This window comes from Aythya marila (assembly GCF_965140915.1).
Source record: "Aythya marila genome assembly, chromosome: 2".
Lineage (NCBI taxonomy): Eukaryota > Metazoa > Chordata > Aves > Anseriformes > Anatidae > Aythya > Aythya marila.
In genome coordinates, this window is record NC_139043.1 from 125,010,092 (window position 1) to 125,034,791 (window position 24,700).

General features: G+C 37.4%; 1 protein-coding gene across 1 annotated transcript in view; it reads left to right on the forward strand.

Moving 5' to 3' along the window:
- Positions 1-2,240: 2,240 nt before the first annotated feature.
- The window catches only part of HNF4G (hepatocyte nuclear factor 4 gamma), a 66,440-nt gene continuing 43,980 nt past the window's right edge, over positions 2,241-24,700 (forward strand). The window contains exon 1 of the mRNA XM_082754061.1: positions 2,241-2,459. The gene's annotated coding sequence lies outside the window, so the exon portion shown is untranslated. The remainder of the gene's footprint in view (positions 2,460-24,700) is intronic.

Below are 24,700 nucleotides of genomic sequence, written 5' to 3' on the forward strand. Positions count from 1 at the left end.
ATTAAGGTTAAATCAAACGTGGCCTTATGTGATGAGATATACACACAAATATTCCCCGCACAGGAAAGAAATTCTATTTACTATTCTTTAGGCTATTTGCTTTTGGTACAAAGCAGCACCTTTTCCGCAGAAAGAATAATAATAACGTTTGTACACGCTGAGGTGACTGGAATCAAAACGTCCAGCCCCCCCCTCCCACCTTCCCGCCCCTTCACCCCGTAAAATCTGTTCACATCTCAGTTTACGATCCAGATTCAAGTGTGGAAATACAGTTGCTACAGATGACCACTTGGCTTTAGTATGTTAATTTTATTTTAATTAAGACAGCAAAGAGATGAGGACCCATCCTTTTTATTCACGTAAGCAAACTGTTTATTAGCTCACGGCACACAGCTGAGATTCTCAAAAGAAAGGTAAAAAGCGACCCCCATGTAAGTGACAGTCACTTTTTAAACCGGCTATTTGCTCCTGCGGATCGCTCCGAGGCGCGCTGTAGCCAGCAGCAGTAACGTTTATTTCACTGTCAGTACTGCCCTCGCCTGCAGTATTTTATCTGTGGCAGGCGATGGGCAAGAACTCCTCAGGAACAAGTCTTCCTCGGCGACTTTTATTGGCCTTTTAAAAACCACCTCTGAAATAACACCGGAGGACTTTGGATGTATTTACACCTTTCTTGTGGCTATCTGGGCGATTATTTCCAGTGATTATTAATGTTTCGTAATGGGAGGGAATTGTCAAGCGAAATTCCCTTTGTTCCCTCCAAGTGACAATCGAAAGCCTCTAGAAATTGGCTCCAGAGTTTCCACGGGGAAACTCTGGAAATGAAGAATTGGCCATCTTAACGAGATACAACAGCATGGCAAGGTACCACCGGTAAGAAAGTAAAGCAACCTTGCTGATCTCCTCACTGGGGAAACCAATCAATCACCGGCCGCTTACAGAGGCTAGAAGAAAAGAACATTTTTCATATTTTTTTTTCCAATCTCCTTCCTGTGCAGAGCCCGCGTAGTGCCTCTCCTCCGAGAGTGCCGTTAAATCACTGACACGGGTGTGCGGCTACGGGAGCCAGACATTCTCACGCATCAAAGCAGACCCTTTCTGCGGGGACTTCCCATTCTCGCATGGGACCTTCTTCCTCCTCTTGCACTGCCACCCGTCGTGTATCCCGCGTCCCCCACCCCGCACGATGTTTGGAGGTACAAGACGACACCTTCACCGCCTTGAATTACTTTCTTTCTTCCTGATACCTCTGAGGGCGTGAGCGGGTGATATCGTGGTCAAGGCGTTAATTATTGTTTCGAGTCTGTGAATGTGCAATGTCGGAGGACAATGACAATTATTATTTTATAAATACTTCCTTGTGTCATGACCTCCTCCCTAAGAGGCCGACGAAGTGCCTGCAGTGCTGTGAACAGCGAGTTTGCGGTGGATCCTCCTGTTTAGCCCCGTTCCTTTGTACAATCAGGCGCCTAACTAAAAAGGGGAGGCTTTATTTTTGCTTTCCTCCCCCTGACGGCTTCAGAGGAGCAAAGGGAGCGTCGCACGGGGAGGAACCTTTGAGATTTCTGCTCCCCAAACCCCTAGCTTTCAAACACCGTGGAGCCCCGAGGGCTGCGGTTTGGCTCCCCCGCCGCGGGCCGTGCCGTGCCCAGCCGTGCCGGGCTGTTCTTGCGTGTCCCCAGCCCAGGGCCGCCTGCAGCCCGGGCTGGTGCCGCTGCTTCCGGCACTTTCTCTGCCCTGAGCACCGGGCCCGTAGCGGCCGCTGGCTGAGCCCTCAAGCCAGGGTGCTGTGCCCTTCGCCCCGCGGGGCTTGGAGGAGACCCCGGCCCTTGCCGTGCCACGGCAGGAGGGTCCCCACTAAGGGGCACCCACTCACGTTCCCACACAGCGGGAGGGGTTGCAGGGGGTGGGGGGAATGAAGCCAAAGCCCCGCCGCAACACCGCGGCGAACGAGCCCAGCCCGCAGGGAGGGCGCAGGAAAGCCCAGGTGCGGCCCGCCCGAACCCCAGCGGGCCGAGCCGGGCCGGGCCGGGCCGGGCCGGGAGCGCCTTGCGCGGCCGCGGGCGGGGCAGGAGGGTGCCCGCAGGGCCCAGCCTCTGTCGGCAGCAGCTTTCAGTTTTCATTGAGCCTGCTGGTTACTGTTTAACATCCCCACCCACGTTTCAGTTTGTTTAGTAAATCGATCTGATGCTTGTACTGAGGCTGCTGCCCTGTCGCCATTGAGCAAAGTTAATTCCCCCCCCCTTTCCACACACACGCTCTCCTCCGCCTCCTTCCCTCCCGCTACAGCATATGGTAAAGACGGTGCCAGCGGCACCCAACAAGTCACGCAGCCCAGCGCCGGGACGCCCGCGGGGAGCCGGGGGGTGCGGGGAGGCAGGCGGCCCGGGGGATGCTGCCGCCGCCGCCCTGAGCTGCGACCGCGCCGCCGGAGCCCGAAGGACGGCGCGGCCCCGCCGGTAAGTCACCGGGGCTGGCGGCCGCCCACTGACCCAGCCCCGCCGCAGGAGGCAAACGTGCGGAGCGGGGAAAGTTGGCCCGGCTGGCGTGAGACCGCCCGGCAGCCGGTTTTGGGGGAGGACCGGGGGGGGGGGCTGTTCTGTGTTTCATACATACGACTTTTTTTTTTTTTTTTTTATAAATACGTCTGGTCACGTGTCTCTGTTGTCGGCGCCCCGGGGCGCACCGGAGAAACGCGCAGAGCTGGGCACAGCCTCGGGCCCCCGGGGCGGGGTGTGCTGTCCTGCCCGGTCGCCGGCCGAGGCCGTGGGAGCGCGGCGATGCGCGGCCCCGCTGCACGCTCCTGCGGTCCCGGCGCCACCGGCCGGGAGCGCTGCTACCACTGCCCGGGGCTGTGCAGGCATTTGGGACGCCTTCGCAGTCCAAGTTACATTTTTGGACTGCGTTTAGGAAGATTTTCTGTTTGCCTCCCCCCCTTTCCCCTCCCCCCTTCTTTTTTTCTCCGTCCCCGCCCTCGTGGTCACCTGTGCAGCAGGTGGATTTGTTATGGTGGTGCTGCTCCTAGTAGAACTTCTTGGCTGCTGCAATACACCTTGGTAAGGAATCCCGGAATACTTCTAGGGGAAAAATAATGACAAAAAAAGAAAATCAAAACATTAAAAGGGCAAAGCAAGCCAAGAAAAAGTATTGCAGGGAGATAGAACGGTGGTGCCAGTGCTTTAACAGTGCTGCAGGTGCATTGAAATGGGCTACCTTAACTTTGCTGAAGGCAAACTTTCAGATGTTAACACTTAATCTGTTCCTGTACACTGAAATAAGAGATGTAGTCAAACGTTTTCTGAAGTAAACAGTAGATTGCAACGATAACACTATTTTAAAACAACTTTTCACATTTGTAGTAATGAGCAATATCCCATAGTGATGTATGGTTATATCAGACCTTCCTTTTTGTAGGCCATTTCTTGTACAATGCAGCACATACTTTATTGTGATTTCTCATCGATATTACAAAGACAGTAGTCTAGTTTAAAGTGACATCTTTGTTATTGCTGCTGAGTTTGTTAAAACTGAGTTAGTGAATAAGAGTGATTATGCTGCACATATTTGCAAGTCCCCGAGTCTTTTATGTGCTGGAGAAAACTGCAAAGTGCTATGTAATTCTTCATATTCCTTAAGAATAGCAGTTCTCACAACTTATATACAAGGCATATTAAATATTTATATATGTGCAGGTGCTTTTCAACTGTTAGGAATTGAATCAGCCATTTCATTCTTCTTTCCTTTTTCTAGTCATATGATAAGGGAAAAAGGAAGACAATGCTGTGTTGAAACTCAGTTCATGCTTCCCATTATCACAGAATCATTGAATCATTAAGGTTGGAAGAGACCTTCAAGATCATCTGGTCCAACCATCACCCTACTACCAATGTCACCCTCTAAACCATGTCCCTAAGTGCCAGGTCCAACCTTTCCTTCAACACCCCCAGGAACAGTGACACCACCACTTCCCTGGGCAAATTGTCCCTTGGTCTGTGAATCAATGAGAGGAAAAAAAAATAATTTAAATTATATTTTCCATCAGCCAGTGCTCAGCTCTCTGTCCCTGTTTTGCTTACCAAAGCATACCAGACTGACTGAGGGTCACTTCATACATATGAAAAAGAATGCAGTCAGGTGTAGGACAAGATCAGGATGCCATCATCTTGCTCATGGAATCAAAGAATCACTTAGGCTGGAAAAGAACTTTATGAAGTTGCCTTTCATTTTATTAGCTCAAGCATTTGGAGCCTAAAACTGATTTCCCAGAACTAATTCTTTACCACTTTCTCTGTGACTTATATAATTAGAGGAATACCTATATTCCATAACGTTGTATTAAGTGGCATTAATGTAAAAACAAGGCAATGCAGAGATCCAGTTTGGATTTTCAAGACGGCTTTTGTAAGTACCGATGTAAAATATACTGGGAAAAGTGTCTGTTGGCATTGAGCTAACACTGTCGTCTATCCCACCTCCAACCAATGAAGAGCAGAGGAGATACAGAGAGGAAAACAGAATTCCTGTGGCCTGGCAGTATCTAGTTCCTTGGATGGTCAAGTGATATTTACTGCTAATTTGCGCGCATCACTAAAACAGCTTCAGGCCAGCTCCTTAACAAAGGTATTCTAGTATAAACACACCTTTGCTACTCCTATTCCTCCAGAGGTGAAGGCCTAGTATAGCTTTGCCACATTTGAATTTCTGAACCAAATCCTGTTTGATCCCTCTGAGTTTACTATAAACTGCACTAGTGCAAGAACAGAACTTGGTTCTTCTGATCCACATGGATTCTGTTTTGAACCATGCTGCAGAATTTATAACAGATTGACTCTAATGCAAGAGGTTGTTCCTGTTGTCTCTTCAAGCTCTTTAGGGCTGGTGTGGAGAAATGAGGTCCAGAACATATCACCAAAGTTACTTGCAAATCTTCATCACATAGATCAGTTTCCACTGACTTTTTGTCACCTACAAGAAACAAAACACTACTTTAAACACTATTCATTCTTTTTTACTAGATTGTTAGTATAGACTTCATGAGAAAATTCAAAGGTACCAATGCAGCAACCCATTCTACTTTTGTATGGTCTATATCAAAAAGATTCTGGTAACCGTTAAAGCTACAGAGGTTTTGGAAAATCCATCAAATTTTATGCTTGCTTATTTGGGAATTGGATTTTTAAACAAAACAACAATAATAGTTCTCAACTTGATTTAAGACTGAGTCATTGCTATAATGTGGTTCTGAGTTGAGCAGCTGCACTTTTATGTCTCTCAGATAGCAGGGGCAAGTTACTCCATTTATTAACTGACAAACAGACTCTTTCAGTGTGGGAATTTAGCTACCTCACATCTCAGTGATTTTAAAGTTCCATCTTCATCTTGTAAGCTTTGAAATATTCTCTGTTTATTTTTATTTTATTTTATTTTTTATTTTTTTTTTAATTTAAATGAAGTGGTTTGGCTGTTTGGAAGTCTCTCTTGATTCCTATGTGTGTTTAAAAGTGACTGAAACAATTCACACTGTTTGAAGCTAAGCCTGAAAATTAGCATGATTTGAATATCTTGTGCCATGTTGATATGAGGTATATACCATCAGTAATTGCATTGTTCTGGTACTCAAGCCTGGTAATATAGACTGCTTTAGAATATAAAGAAAGATTTTATTTCTGTAGTAAATAGTTACCTGTTGTATATGGTAATATGTTCTGTGATAGAATTTAATTTCACAAGAAAAATATTGCTGCAGCATAAGGTAACTTAACATTACAGAAAGGCACGGCTCTTAGGTTTTAATGTCTTTTAATGAATGAAGCATTATGTAACATGATGAGAAAACAAGGAAAATTCATTTCTAACAGATTAAGATGTTTGAGTGTCTTGAAACAGCTTTGATTGAATCAAATATTTTTCATTTCAAATTTTCAATTTTAAAATAGCACACCCTAAAAATCAGGTCAGAATGCTGTGTGCAATGTCAGAGCTGAGATATATCAAACTGAAAGGCTCCAACAACATTTTCAAACCTTTCTCAATTGTCAATTTAAGTTAATTGAAAATGAAAGGTCTTGGTTTCAGGATTGGGCCATTTAAATAGAAGCCTGCTGCTTTCATTTTGTAGAAGGGCAATCTCCTTCCACATACGTGTTTTAAAAGGTTCATTCATAATTCTCCCTTCACACTTCTATTGGAAATGACAGAATTCATTATTTTGAGTTCTTGAACTATTTTTCTGCAACTTGGGTGATGAATTGTATGAGATCTAGTTCATAACATGGTACGGCAACCCACAAGATTTAAAATTCTCACAGCTCGATCTGTCACTTTATGACGCTTGGCTGGCAAAGGTGCATGAAGCCTCCATGTTCATCTTCTACCCATAATGGAGTGGTAGGTTGGGATTTTTTTCTTTAATACTAACTAGGAAAGAGACTAGCACCCTTATTTGGTAATTCACTAGAAGTATCCAATCTACAAGGATATACATTACAGTAAGCTATATAAAAGACACTGTGAATTTTCTTTGCCTCCAGCTTATCTGGGAATCCAAACACAACAGATGTATATAAATATTGCTGTTTACAGTCTCTATTCCTAACATGGCAAACTTTGCCCCAAGACTTCTGTTTTTAATTATATTTAATTCTCTGATAGAAGAGGAATTTTTTGGCGCATATGTACAAAAGTACCTGTTAAAACACAGGTTCTGATGGGAGAGGGGATTCAAGAAGTACTAATTAATACTCTGAACTGTTCCCAAAGTTAAGTTCTATCTCTGTGAAATGGTAAATATGATTCAGCTTGCAGCTGTAGTGCATCTATGGCAATGGCAATGTTGCAACGAGAATCCCCCGATCTTTTGTACGGGGTTGCTCTGCTGTACCAGCCTAGTTTGTACTTGTCTGGAAAAAAAAAAAAAAAAGTAGCAATGCTTACCAGCTACTTCTTTACCAAAATAGGCCTCACTAGCAGTAAGGTAAGCATACCTTAGAATTTCCCCTTTTCTTTGTTGAACAAGACATTTGTTCATTAATTACTTTATTTTGAAGTATCAGCACCAGGCACAGAATGGAACCTGTTAATGCTCTCAGAGCTTTCTCACATACTTAGACTCTTAATTGAAACCACCATGTTTCTTCATATGCCTCAGGCACATTTTGTGTCTCTTGCAGATAGAGATTTTTTCCTTTTCCTTTTCCTTTTTCCTTTTTCCTTTTTCCTTTTTCCTTTTTCCTTTTTCCTTTTTCCTTTTTCCTTTTTCCTTTTCCTTTTCCTTTTTTTTTTTTTTTTTAATTGATGACTGTGATGAGAAAGATTACTTTTGTTCATATTACTTGTCTCAGAGTCATGCTCCAAAGTGTTTTGCAGACAGCATCTTTTGATATGCCCTTCAAGATAATAGTATTTATTCCTTGTGCAAGGAAATGTCAGACTGACATTACATTAGCAGATGAAATTCCTTCAGTAGAGGTCTAGAGATGACTCAGAGAAATGAAATGGTGCCTACACTGTGATTATACATTGATACCCACCCACTGTCCTCAGTAGCTGTAGTCATGTGTTGGTTTTTGTCTGCTGCTACAGTTGCAGGAGTAATTATGATTTTGTGAACTGACAGGATTTCATTTACCTTATTGCTAAATACTTCACCTGTTTATTACTTTTCTTCTCCCAACTGCCAAACAAGGTAAAAACAGTCTTTTCTGATGGACCATTTAGTAGCCATGCAGTGACGCTGGCAGTTTGGATAGAGACCTTATACAGTGCTGGCTACATCTGTGGTTTCATATGATTTCTGAGCAGTTAACCTTCGATCTATATTTCTTCTTCTGTCATCACAGAAATGGAGGTTGACTTTTTCTTACGAACTCTGAAAACAAAACATAGGTTTTACTGCTAGGTCTGACTTTGTTGGTAGTTGCTATCTACATAATAGGTATGTATAAGCATTACTTAATACCCTTCTTAACTTTTGGGAGAAAAATGGTATTCCCATCTCCAGTGTCCAAATCCAAAATATTTTTAAAGGACTTACATTTTTAAAGAAGCTTTAATGTCTTCTGAGCTTATTGTCTCCATTCATGTTTAACAGTATTAAACAGTTTATTATTGTTATTATTATTTATTTATTTATTTAATTTTTCCCCTTATCATGTGGCTCTTTCTTTCAGCATCAGTGACTTTTTCATTCACTTCAGTTTTGAAGTGCCAGAACATGGTCTGACATTTAAAGAAGAACTTTTGATTTAATTACTGTAACATGAACAACTTTAGCTGTGATAGTAAGGAAAAAAAAAAAGGCAAAACAAACAAAGGAAGGCACTCAGTTTTATTGTGAGAATCTTGAGAATCTTTCTGTGTTTCATTTCAGAATCTTCTAGATAAATTACAGGGATTCACAGTATCCCCTTTAAGAGTTTGGCTTGACACCCAAGCTTACTTGAAAAACCTAAACGTTAGATCAAAGATGAAACACCATCAGCAAAAATGAATTTCCCCAAAGAAAAAAATTAAACACAGGATTAAGGTAATTTTTTTTTGTTTATTTGTTTATTGATTGATTGGTTTAGGGCTATTTTGGTTTAATGTTAGTCAAGATAAAAAGAAAATAAATAAAAACAAGTGCTTTTCAGATTATTTATCTCCTTTGCTATTGTTATTTTTCATTGAGAATAAAACATGAATGGGATGTAGTAGAGCTTCAGCTTCCAGGAATGAACAATATGTATTACATTAAAAAATGGAGGTGCATTCTGTACTTCACGAGCACGTTTGCTTTGAGCCTTTGGGTTGATTTGGAGTCCATTTTCCCAGCCAGATTTCTCAGGCTTTATTAAAATGCATTTGTTTGCAGGTAAATAAAAGCAGAGAAGAAACTCTACATACTTCCTGATGCATTTCACACAGTTCAGTCAGGCCTGACTGAAATAACTGAGGCAGTTTATGGCATTAGCACCATTTGCTTATATGCTTCATCTTCCACCTCACTTGAAGGTCTTTGTCCCCATAACAGAGGCAACAGAATGCATATTCTTGTTTCCAACAGAGGTAGTAGTTTAAGTTGCTGAATGCAGAGCCACTTACATTAATGTAGTGGATTATGAACATCAGTGTCCAGGTGTGGGTGCATGCTTGCCTCTGCTTTATCCATAGAGTGGAATGGTTGGTTCTAAGAAGAGACGAGGCTGAAGTTGTAGAGTACTGCAACCAGATCATAACCATAAATTGTTATGTCAGAAATATTATCTATGCCTTTTCTTGCTCCCAAGAGTGAGCTGTACTGGTGGATGTGTAATGGTGGGGATATTTGCGTGCTTGAAAATTGATTGAAAGCACTTCATCTGTCGTTTTTAACATCATGTTGATCAGTGTAAAATAAGAGAACAAGCAACTTTGCTATAGAAATCTTTATAATAGAAAGTCTGTAAAGACCTTTTTAATAACAGATAAAATATGGGAAACTTTAAATAAATAGGCTTACATTTCAAGGACAAGGAAATGCTAAACTATTTACAGGCTTTAGCTGAGAAAGGAATTCAAATTTTAGCAAAAATTTCATCATTAATTTTGCTATCTAACTTAATAGAGTTTTTATCTCATTTTAATCCACTAGGCCAAGTAATTTATTTCTCAATATGTATTTGAGGCTGAAAGAAGGTAGAAAATGAAAAACACTCCCAATGATCATTCCCAAGTTTCTATGGTATCATAAAGTGTAAATGAGCATTTTGAAATTAAGATACATGTATGAATAGGAAAAACCTTGGCAGGTAGAAAATGAGCACAGCTTTTACTGGCTTGAAGAACATATCTAAAAGACTGCAGAAAACATTTTAACCCTTTATGATGTTCTTTTGCATCTAGCAGCTTTGAATTTATAAGGCTGGCCTCTTGCTTTCCACAACAGGAACGAAAGCAATGTTGTAAAGCAGCTCAAGCCAACAAGGTGCTTGTTAAACCTCCGCTGTGTGAAGAAGGTTATGAAGGAAAAAAAAAAATCCTGATACAGAAGTATTTCATTAGTTGGGCAAAATAGCACAGTTAGTTGTAGGGAAGCTGCAGTTTAGAATGAAACACATTATCAAACCTAGAAAGACAATGTGCTCTGAGAGGTCACTATGAAAACAGCTTCTTTGTCTGCCTTGTCTGGTAATTTTAGGTGATCAAAGTAATAGATTTCTATTTCTCAGTTTAAGAGCACTTTCTACCTCAGACAAGTACAACTGATGGTAGAAACTGTGGGGAGTACAGGCATCAGTAATAGTTTAGAAATGTCAAAAATGGCTAGCGTGGTATACTTCACCACAAAGGGTATATGCCCACCACAACTGTAGCTTGTGATCCTAGAAGATTAAAGATTCTCCATTGCTCTTAGCTAGATAAAGAATCCAACATGTCCTGTAATCCAGGATGAGACAAGATATATTTTTTCAGATAGCAAGAAAATCTGCCACTTTCTAGTGGCTGCTGCTTTCAGGAATCCTTTTATTTCAGCTAAGACTCTTTCCTTATAGAGTTTGTATTTGTTGTGGAACAGAACATACAGGCATCCAGGTGTCCTAGTCCTAATACCAGTGAATTCAAAATCCTAGCTAATTTTGTGTCACACTCAGTATTGGCTGTTTGAAATGACCCTGACCTTACAGTCAGCGTAGATATAGTAGAACTGTGAGAAAAGCTTTTGTACGTACAAAGGTAAGTACAAGGGTTCCAGTTAGGAACACTGGGCGTTACTTATGGTGTATCTCATGCTTTAGATACATCACTTAGATGAATGTACATTTTCTGTGGTTGGGAGTCATACAAGTCTGCAACTTACTTGCTTTTTTTTTGCCCTGAAACAACAAAAATAATGCTGTTATTAGTATGTGACATAGTTAGATTCCTGTTGAAAATCAATAACCTTCCCTTAAAACAACCCTTACATTCTTTCCTAAACCCATTTAGAATCATTTTGTATGCCTCATTAGCCTTGCAATTTAAGAAAGAACAAAAGAAAGAGAAAACAAGCCAGCCACCTACTGTTAAACGGCGTGCCTCATTTACATTTTCCAACCAAAGGGAATGTTTATGACACTAAATATATCTGTTAGTCTATAAGTACCTCTGTTTAGAATTGAACAGGACAGTGGTTCTCAAACTGAGTCCCATCAAACATGTAGTAATGATTCCCAGTGTGCTGTAGGAAGTTTGAAACCACTGCTACCTTCCTTCTTTTGTCAGCTATGTGGCTTACTTACATAGGAACTAAACAGATACTGAATGCATTCTTGAGGATTCTGTGCAACTGCCTGTTAGAAGGTGGGTGGTGAATGTGAACAGATATGGGCATTTTATTTTTTAAAAAGTAGGCCCAATACTTAAGCACAGTTGGCATTTAAAGGAAAATGTACCGAGCTTCTGAAAGGAAAGACACTGTACAATGTAGAATAATATTGTTGACTTTTAAGTGAGTGTTTTGGAAGTTGATTGATCAGATTATGGTGAGAGAAAGGGTCATGTACTTTTATGTACAGTTGTCAACTTTTAATTATAGTGAACCTTTGAAATTCCATGCAGTAACCCTGTGGGAATCAAACCAAATGAAATAAATGAGATGGAGGTGATAATGACCTACAGAAAAACTGAAGCTAGGCATTATTTGAGTTATAAAAATATAAACTGTCATATGTAATGCATGTTTGAAGAAATAAGATTTGCTACACTTATAAGTACAGCAACACCTACTTTTTCATGTAGTAAAATGTGTAGCAAACCAAAACAGATGCAGCTATATTAGACAGTTATAAGAAGGAAAAAAAAAAAAAAAAAAAAAGCTTTTGACAGCTCCTCTATTAAACAATTCTTACTTTTTATAGTTATTTTTACTGTATGTATGTTTATATTTATTTATGACAAGCAGTCAATGTTTAGAAATTTTATTTGAATATATTAAGCAAGCTGTTTGCTCTTCTAAATTTTATTCTAAAAAATAATCTCAATATTTCAAAGATTTGCTTATTTAATTATTTATTTAGGAAATAGATCCTTAACATAATATGTAAAAAAAATAAAAATAAAAAAAAAATATTGGAAGAAGTGATTGAACAGGTTTTGGCAACTTATATCAAATTCTTTAATTTCTAGGAATTTGACTTAAAACACGTTGGAATAATATCTTACATGTATTTTGCATGACATGAATCTTCTGGTAAACTATTTTTAAATAGAAAGTGAAGGTTTATTAAGTTCTATTAAAAAACAGAGTTGTGTCTCTTGAAGGAAAAAAATACCACACATTTTCAGTTTTCTGAGTATTTCTTTGTGTTTCATTCATCCTGTTGACTTTGTGCTCAACATTGAGAGGTAAGACTTTTTATATATTCTGTGTTAATACCTATGTTCAAAGAGTTAACTTTAATTTTTCTATGGATGCCTCTAAACAAGGAATAAACATACACACATTTTTATTTAAGCAAAATAATTTATTTATATGAACTTTGTATTACCATTATATGTCTTTCTCCTATTTTTAGTGTAGTTGTCTGTTTCCTTCAGAATTGCCAATTCACCTTTAGGTGAATTAAGATAAACTTGCGTGTTATTTATAAGTGTTAGTACTAATAAAAAGTGTTTTTTTATTATTTTTTTTTTTCTGTGTATAAAGGCTGATCATATATGTATGCTTTGTGTGTGTGTGTTTGAGAGTTTGAACTTTTTCTTTTTTCTTTTGTTTGTCCTTTGAGTAACCCATCAACTTTTGCTAAAGACACAAGTTGAACAGCTGGCTACATATTAAATGTAGCTGGTTGGCTGGTAGTTGCAGCATAAAAAAAAATGTGGCATACCATGATCTGCTTCCATTGCCGTAGATTTCTTCCAAGCAAATGTTTTGGTGAGGGAAAGGGTGAATGCTGGAGGACTTTTTTATTAGTATTATTTTTTATTTTTCGTAACTTATTCGTGGGGAAGGAGCAGGAGCACCATTCTGTGTGTTAGAGGATGGATTATAGTCTGTACATCTGTAGGACTAGAGAGCTTGTCTCGAGGACAGAAGAAGGTGTAACTGGATTGAAAACAGATGAGTGTCAAGATGAGGAATGTGGTGAAGATGCATGTAGAGTGCATTTTCAAAGGCTCTACCCTCCCACCTTATGTTTGGAAGGGATGAAGTGAGGTGGCTTGCCTCTAGCACCTGAAGTGGTTATGGCCAGGAAGACCATAGTTCAGGTATCAGTTCTAGCAGCTACTGAACCAGGCTCCAACTTCTAGTTGGAGGCATCTTTGAAAAGAGACAAAGGCTGCAAAACTTTACATTACAAGGTCTTGGTTTCTGAGTAAACTGTTGCCTCATGGTTTGTGGGTAAGAAAAACACTGCATCTGCACGCCAAGGAAATCTTTGTATAAAGAGAATGTTTCAGGAATCATCAAGCAATTTGAAGATGTAAGAGAAGACCCGATTTGATGCTGAGATTATGAAATAGGCAAAAAGTTCAAAAAGAACAGAGAAAAAGGGCAGATTATTTGTTTGGGCTCATTTAAAGCTTTGGTATAGGAAGCCAAGAGGAAGCCTAGAACTTGAACAGCAGGGACAATGTTGAATAAGATATGAATGATAACAAGTGTCTACAGATAAACATCACTGAAGATGGTGTAGTGGTTAGCATTTAGGTGACTGATGACCTTAGGTCTGATGCTTAGGAGGTAGTAAGGTGATAACCTGGGAGAGAACAGAACAGAGGGCTCAAAATTGAGCCTTGCAGGACTACGTAAAAGAAGGATTCTCTGCTTAGAAGAAAATGTTGAAGCATGTAAAACAAGTTTTTCACAGATAAAGCAGTAAGAAGAGATGTATATTCCCATCCAGCAATGGGAAAGTTGTAGGCATTAGAGAAATATGTGTGCATTACAAGGTGTGTGTACATATGCATGTTAGAGGGTTACTTTTAATATGTTGCAGGTTCCCAAGTTCATTAGGGTCTTATTCTGTACCGTATGCACACTTACGGAATCATACTGCAGTAAACCTGATAAGAATAATGTAATTCCCTGAAGAGTCATGGAGAAATGCTAGCAATTTTCAGCTGAAGCCTAGATTTTTAAAAGCTCAGCTGAAATAAAATAATGATAATAATGTTTTTATATATTATAAATATATAAATATGTTTATATATAATTAAAATAAAACATATAAATAAATAAATATTTTTTAAAATTTATTATTATTATTATTATTATTATTATTATTAACACTTCCTATTTCATGCTGAATAAAGAATTCCAAGTATTGCTTTTCAAAGTGAAACTGTTTCAATTGTCATGGGGGCTCTAGGAACATCTGCATCAAGCTAGATTATGCTATTACTGTTTCATGTGCCACATCATAACAGTGATACGGATATGATGTGGCACATGGGAATCATTAGAACTAATTCTGCACACTGTTGATGATTTCTCTGCTTATCATACTTTAATTAGTTGAGTTACACCAGTTTAAAATAATGGCAACAGAAGGAAAAATGAATTATTTTGTTTTTATTATAATTCACAATCCTTGTATGAAACATTTTTGAATTCAGTGATACCCTTCTTTGCAAGTAATTCCATTGAAGCAATTGTATGACTTGTACCTCAACCATGGCACATTTTGGATACAGACAACTACTTGTTCTTGATTGCAAAAATTACTTAGAGGCATCATTATATAACAAAGTGTTTTCTCACCATAGAGAACCTTAATAAATGTCTTTGCTCAATCCTTTCATCTGGAAATCACTTTCAAGATCAAGAAGTGTATTTCAGCAAAATCAGTGATTAACATTGACACTCCTATGTTACTGTAAGGAGGTCTTGTTTTTATTAACACATTCTCATTTGGTAATGAGAGAGGTGATAGCACCTTACCATAGTTCAGGTTTACTTGATGAAGCAGACTTGCAGACCTTGAGAGAACGGGACCCATAGGATTGATCGTGGTCCAGTTTCTCATTTGTGATTTTCTCTTTTTCATTTTGTTTGAGATTGAATTTGAGAGAGGGCTTTGTTCCGGACAATAGTTTATGGCAGTGGGCTGAAGAGATGAGATTTCACTGAATCATAGAACTAATACACAAAAAGAAAATATGTGAAAATTGAAATGACAAGGTAGAGTAGCTTGGTTGTTGAGGTAGATAAAATAACTAGGTTCTCAGGGAAATGAGGTGGGGATATTTTCCTGAACTAGATTTAGTTTGAACAAGAGCAGTTGAGATGGAAAACCTAGACATTATAAAAACTTGATAAAAATAGGAAAAAAAACGTATTTGTCCCTCTTTTTCTTGTAACTTTATATTGAAGGGTCTGTAATGGTGTGATACCACGGCCCAAAGGAAACAAACTAGAGTCCATTTTTGTCAAGGTAACACAGCTAAATGAATCATAAGTATATCTGATCAGAGTGTATTTCTTTTTACTTTATTTACTATGCAGCATTACTGTCTGAGCAGCTTGTGATGTAGAAATGCACAGGAAAATGAGTAGTACTCAACAAAATCAGTGTTTTTTTTTTTTTTAATCTAGAATAATAGTATATTTATTTTATTTTATTTTATTTTATTTTATTTTATTTTATTTTATTTTATTTTATTTTATTTTATTTTATTTTATTTTATTTTATTTTATTTTATTTTATTTTATTTTATTTTATTTTATTTTATCTTTTCTTTCTTTCAAATCATTCGGGCAAGATGTGACTGATCTAAGATATGTGAAGTACCCTTTTGTGAACAGAAGAATAAAGTCAGTTCAGTATAATCATGCCACAGCGCTGGCAGAGATATACTGTTTTGAGCTAAAAGAACCAGGAGGGCTGCCAGGGTTCTCCAGGTCCCAAATAACTGTCCCCCTGTGATGTGACCGAAAGAGAGAGAATTATTTTGCCTTTGATTAATAAGGATTTAATTTCAGTAAAGCTTCTTTTAACTCTTCTACAAATGCTCAGGGAGAAAAAGTCAGCACCACTTTTGGTGGTACAGAAGGGAGCATGCCTTAGGGAATGCAGAGCTTTGCAACAAGCAGAACAAGCCTGGACTGAACCCCAAGCAGGACAGTATTTCTGATTTTTTAGTGCTCTTGTTTTTAGCACCGGAACAAATGTCCGTTACGGTAAGATCACATCAATTTTGAATGTAGGACAACTGTAACAAATTTGTCACTTTTTGTCAATTTGCTAAGTTTTTTTTTTTTTTTTTTTTTTTTTTTTTTTTCCAGAAGTGTAGTTTTTTCATATTTGCTTTTTGATTTTTTTGTATGTATTGTATGTAAACTTTCTGTATTGCATCTACTAAATTCCCACGCAGTATTATTTACTACTATCCTGGATCATATTTTTTCACCAAAATTGTTAATCTGGCACCAGATAACTACATTCTCATCCCAACACTTTGAGCTATCAGTTCCATCACCAGTGAGGAACACTAAACATAAAGTGTCTTTCTTTTTCCTCTTCTGCTCTTATTCCTCTTCCTTGCATAAGCAAGTGGTGACATCTTACACTGTAGTTTCACTCTTCCATTTTGCTGTTGGCTGCTGTCGATGGCTGCCTAAATTTAGAATTATTTATGGAACTGTACAAAAATATATGATGGGAAAGTTTAAAAGTCAGTAATTTAAATTGACTGCTGACTCCTAACTTTCCATGCACCTGAGGTTCAAAGGAGACCCCAGACTGGTCTGAACCATCACTAGGTTTTTCATATATTGCAGTAATGCTTGCTAGCCTCAAGAGACTGAATGCTGTTTGCTGGCATAATAAAAAGGTAGCCTTTGCTCTAGGACCGTTAGTGCTTTTAAAAGTATTATCAGCAAAGTTAATATTTCTACTGCAGATTTGACTTTCACAGCCCCTTCCCTTCTTTATTTGCCAAAACAAATTGGCTTCATTTTTGACCTGTGGAAAAGCAGAGTTTACTCACTCCATTTGTTTTTCTTTCAGGATGACACACTGCCAAAGAGGGAGAACTTTTAACTCTTTGAAACTACCTTTTATAGTTGTTGTTTGCAACATAGCACACTCATTTATTTGGTGTAAAATGAATGAACTTGTCCTTTTTGAAAAGTACCAATACCTCTGTTTTGGGAAAACTGATGTCTGGATGTTCTGGAGGTATCGTTAGGGGAGACAAATGCATAACTTTGAAGAGCCATATGGTATAATCAAGACCTACAATGTCCAATGTAACCATCACAGTAACTATAATAAATTGACTGAACATTGCAAAATAATGTAAAAGTCTTTTTTTTTTTTTATCTAATTTTACAATCCCCCTTACTTCTTGCTGCCACCTGCTGATATTTGTACCTGGCCAAAAGGAACTTGGCTGGAAGTGATTCTTTTGAATCCTCTGAGGATAGCTAGTTATTTGTTAAACAGAGCAGCGAGACTGCCAAGTTCCTTTCTTAAAAAACATGAAGTTAATTAGTCACCATGATCAGAGCAAGAGACTGATGAGGCATATTTAATATGAGTGAGAAAAGTGGTCGTCAAAGGAGAGAGATAACTTTATCAGTGTAATATTTTAATTAAGTTCCCTTTTCATTCTTTTGCTGTACAAACATCATAGAAACAAACAGTTCTGATAACTTCTCTAATTTTTCCTGCCCTTAGAGGAGCACTGCAACAGTTTAGTTTATGTTATAGAGGTTAGAAGTTACTGCTGTAGTACCTTGAGAGCTGGAGCATATGTGATTACAGGGAGGTACTAATGAAGTATTATGACACTCAGTGAATCTACCCTTGTTTTCACCCCTAGAGAAATAAACTTTCACCCCTAGGTAATAAACTAGAACAGAATGGTATTTTAAGGCTTCAAACACTGCAATTTAATATCAGCTTTTTTTTTTTTTTTTTTTTTTTTTTTTTAAAGTGCCTTTTCTTGTATTTGACAATTAAAACTTTTGAAAGTAGAATTTTACTCCTTGATTCAGTAAAAAAAATCTCTCCAATATCTTATTTTTTTCAGTGTGTATATATATATATGTATATATAGGGAAGTGACGTTCCCCCTGTACTCTCAGAAATACGGCCCCCTCACTAAAAGAAGGACATTGAGGCCCTGGAGCATGTCCAGAGAAAGGCTATGGTGAAGGGTCTGGAATACAAGTCCTATGAGGAGCAGCTGAGGGAACTGTTTTTTTTTTCGTCTGGGGAAGAGGAAGCTCAGGAGAGACCTTATTGCTCTACAACTGCCTGAAAGGAAGTAGTGGGGAACTGGGGGTCGGCCTCTTCTCACAGATAACTAGTGATAAGACAAGAGGGAATTGCCTCAAATTGTGCCAGGGGAGGTTTAGGTTGGAAATTAGGAGACATTTCTTCTCAGACAGAGTGGTTAGGCGTTCCAACGGAGACCAGGGAAGCTATGGAGTCACCATACCTTGCGGTGTTTAAGAAAAGGCTTGTCCTTAGAGACATGGTTTAGTGGGTAGGGAAGTGGTTGGACAAGATGATCTTAGAGGTCTTTTCCAACCTTAACAATTCTATGATACACACACACATATATAGAATGCATATTTTATGTGTGTATATACATGTATTTTACATGTGCACACCTTGCAGTAGGATTGAAAATGCAGTGATCACTGTCCAATAATGGAGGAAGACACAGCTCTTGCTCACAAAACATTTGATGAAGATCTTAGACTTAAGAAATGAAGTTGTTTTCTACAGCTAGCTTGTCTTTACTCTTATCAAAACTATGGGGCTTTCCAATGTCAGGACACTTGGTGGGTGGTTACTTCTTAGAAGAATAAAGAGGACTTATCAGTGTTTGCTTAGGATATATTACATTCTCAGCCATAAAAGTAGCTATGCTGTATATAGCACTCATAAATCTTCAGCTAGTCAAGGCTACTGTCTCTTTCTTCATGCAAGTTTGCAGTTAAAAACATGGGCATAAACCAATTGTATGAAATAGTTGTAATCTCAAAATACCTAATTTCTTCACTGCTGGTTTTGAGAATTGATACCATAATGCAGTTCACAAAATTGTTCAAATTACTTACCAACCATGCCACAGAATCATTGTCTTTGTCCTTAGAGTGAAAACATATTTCTTGGGCACATACTCACCAGAGGGCACTGTTACACATATTCTTAGAGATTATGTTTTTAATTATTTATTTATTTATTTATTTGGGGGTGGGGGGTGAGTAATTTCTGGTCTTGGAAGAAATGGTGTATTAGTATTGATTTTCTTAGGGGAGCTGTTGTTAAAAAGGCAGTTTGAACTGTGTTTTAGTCTCTTTATATGGACAAAGTACATTCTTCCTAGTCATAAGTGAACACTGCTACCAGAGCTGACATTTCTGCTGAAGAGGGCCTATCTTTTTATGAATTAACTAAATTATGTCAAGCCCCATATAAATTATAAGAAGTGAATCTAAAAATTTCTGAACCTGTAGATGTCCACTGAATCAGTAGCAGAAGAGCAGTGATATTTCTGTTCTTCTTATTTTTTGTTGAAGAGAATGGACAGGTAATATCAAGGAAAACCAGTAATTCAGCTTTAGATAATTATTATGTCTTCAGTTGATTAATTAAAAATACATACTTGGGTATTGAGGCAACAATATGATTACAGAGGAGATCTTTATATCTACACAGTTACACAAGTTTGTATTGATATTAGGTAAATAATTATAGATGAGAAAAATAAACAATGACAAAGTAAATGATTCAGGCTATATTTTATTGTGGAAATAGGCTAGTTTTGCCAATATTATTGAGACAAATTTTACTCCAATGTCTCTTCAGCCTGATCATGTACTTCCTGATTATTTGTATTTTTTTATAGCAAAATGTGTTCCATATGTGCTTTTTTCACTTTTTTTTTTAGTGTTTTTCAAAACAGCAAAATGAAATAACACATGCCATATAAAAATGGACTTCCCCACAAATGAACACAGCCATTTGTTAAGGATCAGACATGTTTCCAGTTTTTACTGACCACGCTTTGACACCTATTGTGGGTGAACATCAATGACTTCTGGTTGCAGAGTGGACTTCTCATTTTTAAATAAATTCATTATCATTGATCTGGTTGGCATGGGTTGCAGAGAGAGAGCTGCCATCTAGAGTCCAAGCTGACAGCACTGCCTTTTATGCTACCAACGGTGAGGTGCTTCTTTGTCCATGCAGAAGAACAAAGGTAGGAGCATGAGAACCACCATTCTTGTCCTTTCCACAGGAAGTTGTTACACATCATCCTGGTAAAAAGAATGGTCATTCTAGCATGCTGTTTGCAAGTAGGAAGATATTTGAAGGTATTATTATTTCATCTATCTTGCTACAGCATGATCCATAATTACTAATCTGTCTCACTAGCCCATGTCTATGTCACTATATACCTTTGTATCAAAGTACCAGAATGTCATGGAAAATGGTAAATGCCACACATTTTTTTTTCCCCCCTATATAAAGGTCTGTAGATGAAATCCAATGAAATATAGCGTAAGCTCTGTATAGAAAACAAAGTGTTTAAGTTATAACAGAAAGCATATTTCCAGCAGGATCACCCACTTCATAAGATTTTACGTCTTTCAATAAGTTAGTAAATACAGGGAAAAGATATTACTGATCTTGGTGTGCCTTGATGGAACTCCTGGTGCTATGTGTTCCCTGTCTCCTGGTCCCTGACTATCCTGTCCTGAGAAAGCAAGCAAATGCTATAGCTCCTGTCCCATCATCAAGAATGCTGAGAGGGAAACAACAAGTCTGCTGCCCTTATCCCAATATAATTCATGGCTAAGACTTGGAAATTTTGAAGTGCTTCCTGATTGGGACTTTAGACACTATCACAGCATAGCCAGTTTTCCAAAAAGTCTTTGGCAAATTTCCTCCAGAAAGCATTGAAAGAAAATAAGATATCATGGGTTAAACCGAAAGATTTTTCCTGGATTAATGATTGTTTAATAGATGGAAAACAAAGGGTAGGGCTAGGATTAGGCTTATGGTTGGCTTTTGTAATGAAAGGATTGCTAACATTTTATCTATTTATTTATTTATCATATTTATCATATTTATCATATTTATCTATTTCTAGATAAATAGATACTTCTGGGATTTCTGCTATTCAATATATTCATCAGAGCTTCTTGAAAGGGGTTGATTCATGATGTAGTAAAGGTTGCTTGTGCTGCAAACCTGTTGCATCCAGATTGCACCAAAATCTTGAATACTGGATGTGGATCTGGTAACCCACTTAAAAAGATGTAAGAGGATTTGCAAAGATACCCTCTACATGTCATTTTGGTGTCAGTCACTATGGCAGCCATCACAGTGATACTGGGCAGGTTTTTGTAACTACTTGAAAAGCTTTTGGTAAAGAGCAGCATACTCAGGAGCATGACACCATAGATCTGTTCTCCACAAAGTCTGCACTGGAAATCCTAATAAAACAGAAGTGTTAAGATAGTCAGACAACATAAAGATCATAGAACTTCTAAGTGTGTCACTTTCTTTTTTATTGTTTTGTGATTTTTGCCAACTTTTCTGCAAGTCCAGTTGATTATACTTAGCACAGCCTTGATTCCATGTGCTTGAATTGTTGTATCAGTGAGATTTTCTATAAAATAAGTTACACATGAATTGTAGGCCATTATCTGTCATTAGCTCATCTAGAATGTCATGGTGAACTAAGTGCTATGTATAATGTGTTTTCTCAATTGCTACTGGCTGTGTTGTCTTAGTATAGCAGAATGTGACTGATACACAGTGCCATGCGGTTGGACTGCTGGAAACCAATTTTTTAAAAAAGGGGTTTAGTTAATAATTGCAGATTTTTTTTTTCAGTTATTTTAATTAATGAAGAGGCATTTACATTAAAATTTATCCTGTATTTATTTTAGATTTAGTAGTATACATTGCTCATGAAATTCATATCCATGCAGAAGAAAAACAAGGAAAAGACCTTGAGCTCTTTTTTTTTTTTTTTTTTTTTTTTTTTTTTTTCAGGATATATTTACCAAAAAAAACTACATTTTCAAGTTAATCAGTTGGTGTTTGTACTTTCCAAGAACATGTTTCTGAAAATATGTCTCATTTTCACCTGGAATTGAGCTCTAAGACTTGCCTACAAACATTTATGATTGCCTTAATCATTTACAGTTAACTGACAACTGATGAGCTCAAGACACAAATGGTTTAGCGAAGACAAGCCCTTATCAGCATACTTCTCAAAGGAATATACTTAGGACTGGGATCAGATTTTCACAGGGGCTCATGCACTAGAATATATATGAATCTTTTGATTTGTATAAATAGATATCTAGTGAAATACAGCTTCCATATCTTAAGCAGATAATATCTATATTATTTGTATGTAAACTCAGCTTCTAGTCTGCCAGCAAAAAGGAACAGGATGATCGAAACCATCATAAATAATTATGGGTCGTAGTTCTCTTTCATGTTACAGTGAATACTGCAGCTGTGTGCATGTGTGGAGAAGTGTCTTGTGTGGCACAAGATACTTGCTCCTTTTCACCTTCTTAATGTTAGTGATCCCGTCCTTTAAGTCTTTCAGTTAAAAGTTATGCATTTCACCTTTCTGTTTCCCAATAGGATGAGGCTAGCCATTATTTTAAGAGCCATAGGTTCTTTTGCAGTGCAAAAGAAGGTGCCTGAATGTTTTTGAAAAATCTCTGGATCTTTTTTTTATGGGGGTACATGATCTGTGGATTGTATATACTTCTCATTTCAGTTTGCTCACTGATACTTTACTTTGCTGAGAATATGAGTTCTCAGCAGGTCTAAGGTTTCTGTTCTTGGCTGCTTCTTTAGAATTTTGAACCATTTTAGTATATCACACTTTTTTATATATTTTCATTTCATCTCATCTCACTTAATTTTGTTTAATTTCCTGTAGACTAGATACTGCTTTGCACATTTTCTATACCATGTCTTCCAATACTTAATAGAGTGTTTCAGCTAAAATCAATGTCAGCCTATTAACATATTAATAAGTATTCTTATGGCACAAAACAATGGGAGAGTTTTCTTTCTGTCCCATTAAAAAGTGCAAAATTTTTCTATATAAAATTTGACCATCTTTGGTCAGACTTGCCATCAAGCCATTATCTGAAGATCATCCTAGTTCTAGATCTACTTCTATTTCTAAACTCGAATGTACTTTCTAAATGTACTTATTGCTAACAGTTTTAGCTAGCTTTCCTCACAGGCTTTTTTTGAAAGTAGTATCCCAAATGGTATATTTTTTTTTGTGATACTGGTAAGGTTTGCATCCTTTGTCCTTCAGTACCTTCTAGAAGATACTGCATGTTGCTATTGTTGCAGATGTAGTGCTGCTTTGTAATAATTTGCTCATTTTGTGTGTGGATTTGGTTACTGATTGGTATATTTTATGACTGTGTTCAGTTAGTTGTTGGAAGTTTATTGAGTGAAAATATTTGTTTAGCTTAATACAGGTATGTTGGAAAATCAAGAAGAGTGGCTTGAGAAGGCAGTAATCTAATAACACCCGTGCGACAAGTAGTACCATTCACTTTTACGTCTCTGACCAGCAATAGTTTCACTGATGAATTTACCAAAGTGAGTGGTAAAAATCTATGTGCATTAACATAGGAAAATATAATCCTAGTAATATTGAAAAGGATACGGGACAGGTGGATAGGCACAGAAGAGTAACACTGAAAAAATTTAGGGGCTTGAGTGAATTGTAAGGTAAGACATGATTAATTTCATCCAGAGGTTGTGAATAAAGCTGGTTGATAATTCTGCTTTTCTCTGGTTACAGGTTTCCCAGGAGGAAAAAGATAGTATCTTAGCTGGATATATGTGCTATACTGTACTGTAACCTACTGTACTGTAGGGGACCTTCTGTCTTGGGACATTCTGTAGGTCAGAAAAATCATGTAATTTCATAGAAGAGATGAAGAATTGGCAGAAATTGGTATAAATCTCAGCCTGGGTTCAGTGTTGCATTTCATTACAGATAGTTAGAAACACAATTTTATTTGCTAAAGTTCTAAAGGATTAAAAACAAACAAACAAAAAAAATGATTAATATATATTTTTTTCATATTTGGATTAACATTTTGTTAATTTTGATAATCAACTTGCTCCTTTTTTTTTTTAATTTTTCACTGTCATTATTTTATAGATGCTTTTTCAGGAAAATTGTTGGATATATCAATTATACTAGTTAGCTATATACAACTTACAACTTATATACAACTAAACAACTTATATAGTAGTTGCCTAGCAAATATCATTCTTGTCAGATACCTCTGATAATGTTAATCTAATAGCTGAAGAATAATTAATAAATATAATATTATATAAATATAATTAATGCTTACAGTGTCTTGGAAAAGTGTCTGTTAGAAAATCCAGGAATAAATCTGTTATATTTGTATAAATGCATATTTTTCAACTTCATAACTTATCAGCACATTTCATTAAATATAATTATATTGTGTTCAAACATGACTATTTCATAAAATTGTCACTAACTCAACCTGCATAGCCTTCTCTACCTCTTTGTATACACAAAAACATGCTATACCTGTGATGAAAACCAAATTGTAATATAAATCTGTAGATATTAATTTTACTGTATATTCTGTTAATTTATTTACAGTATCCAGGTAAATTGGCACCGGTTTTCATTCTGGAAATGAAAATTGTAACTATTAGTGTGAATATATTTGCTTATCCAACTTCAGTGCCAG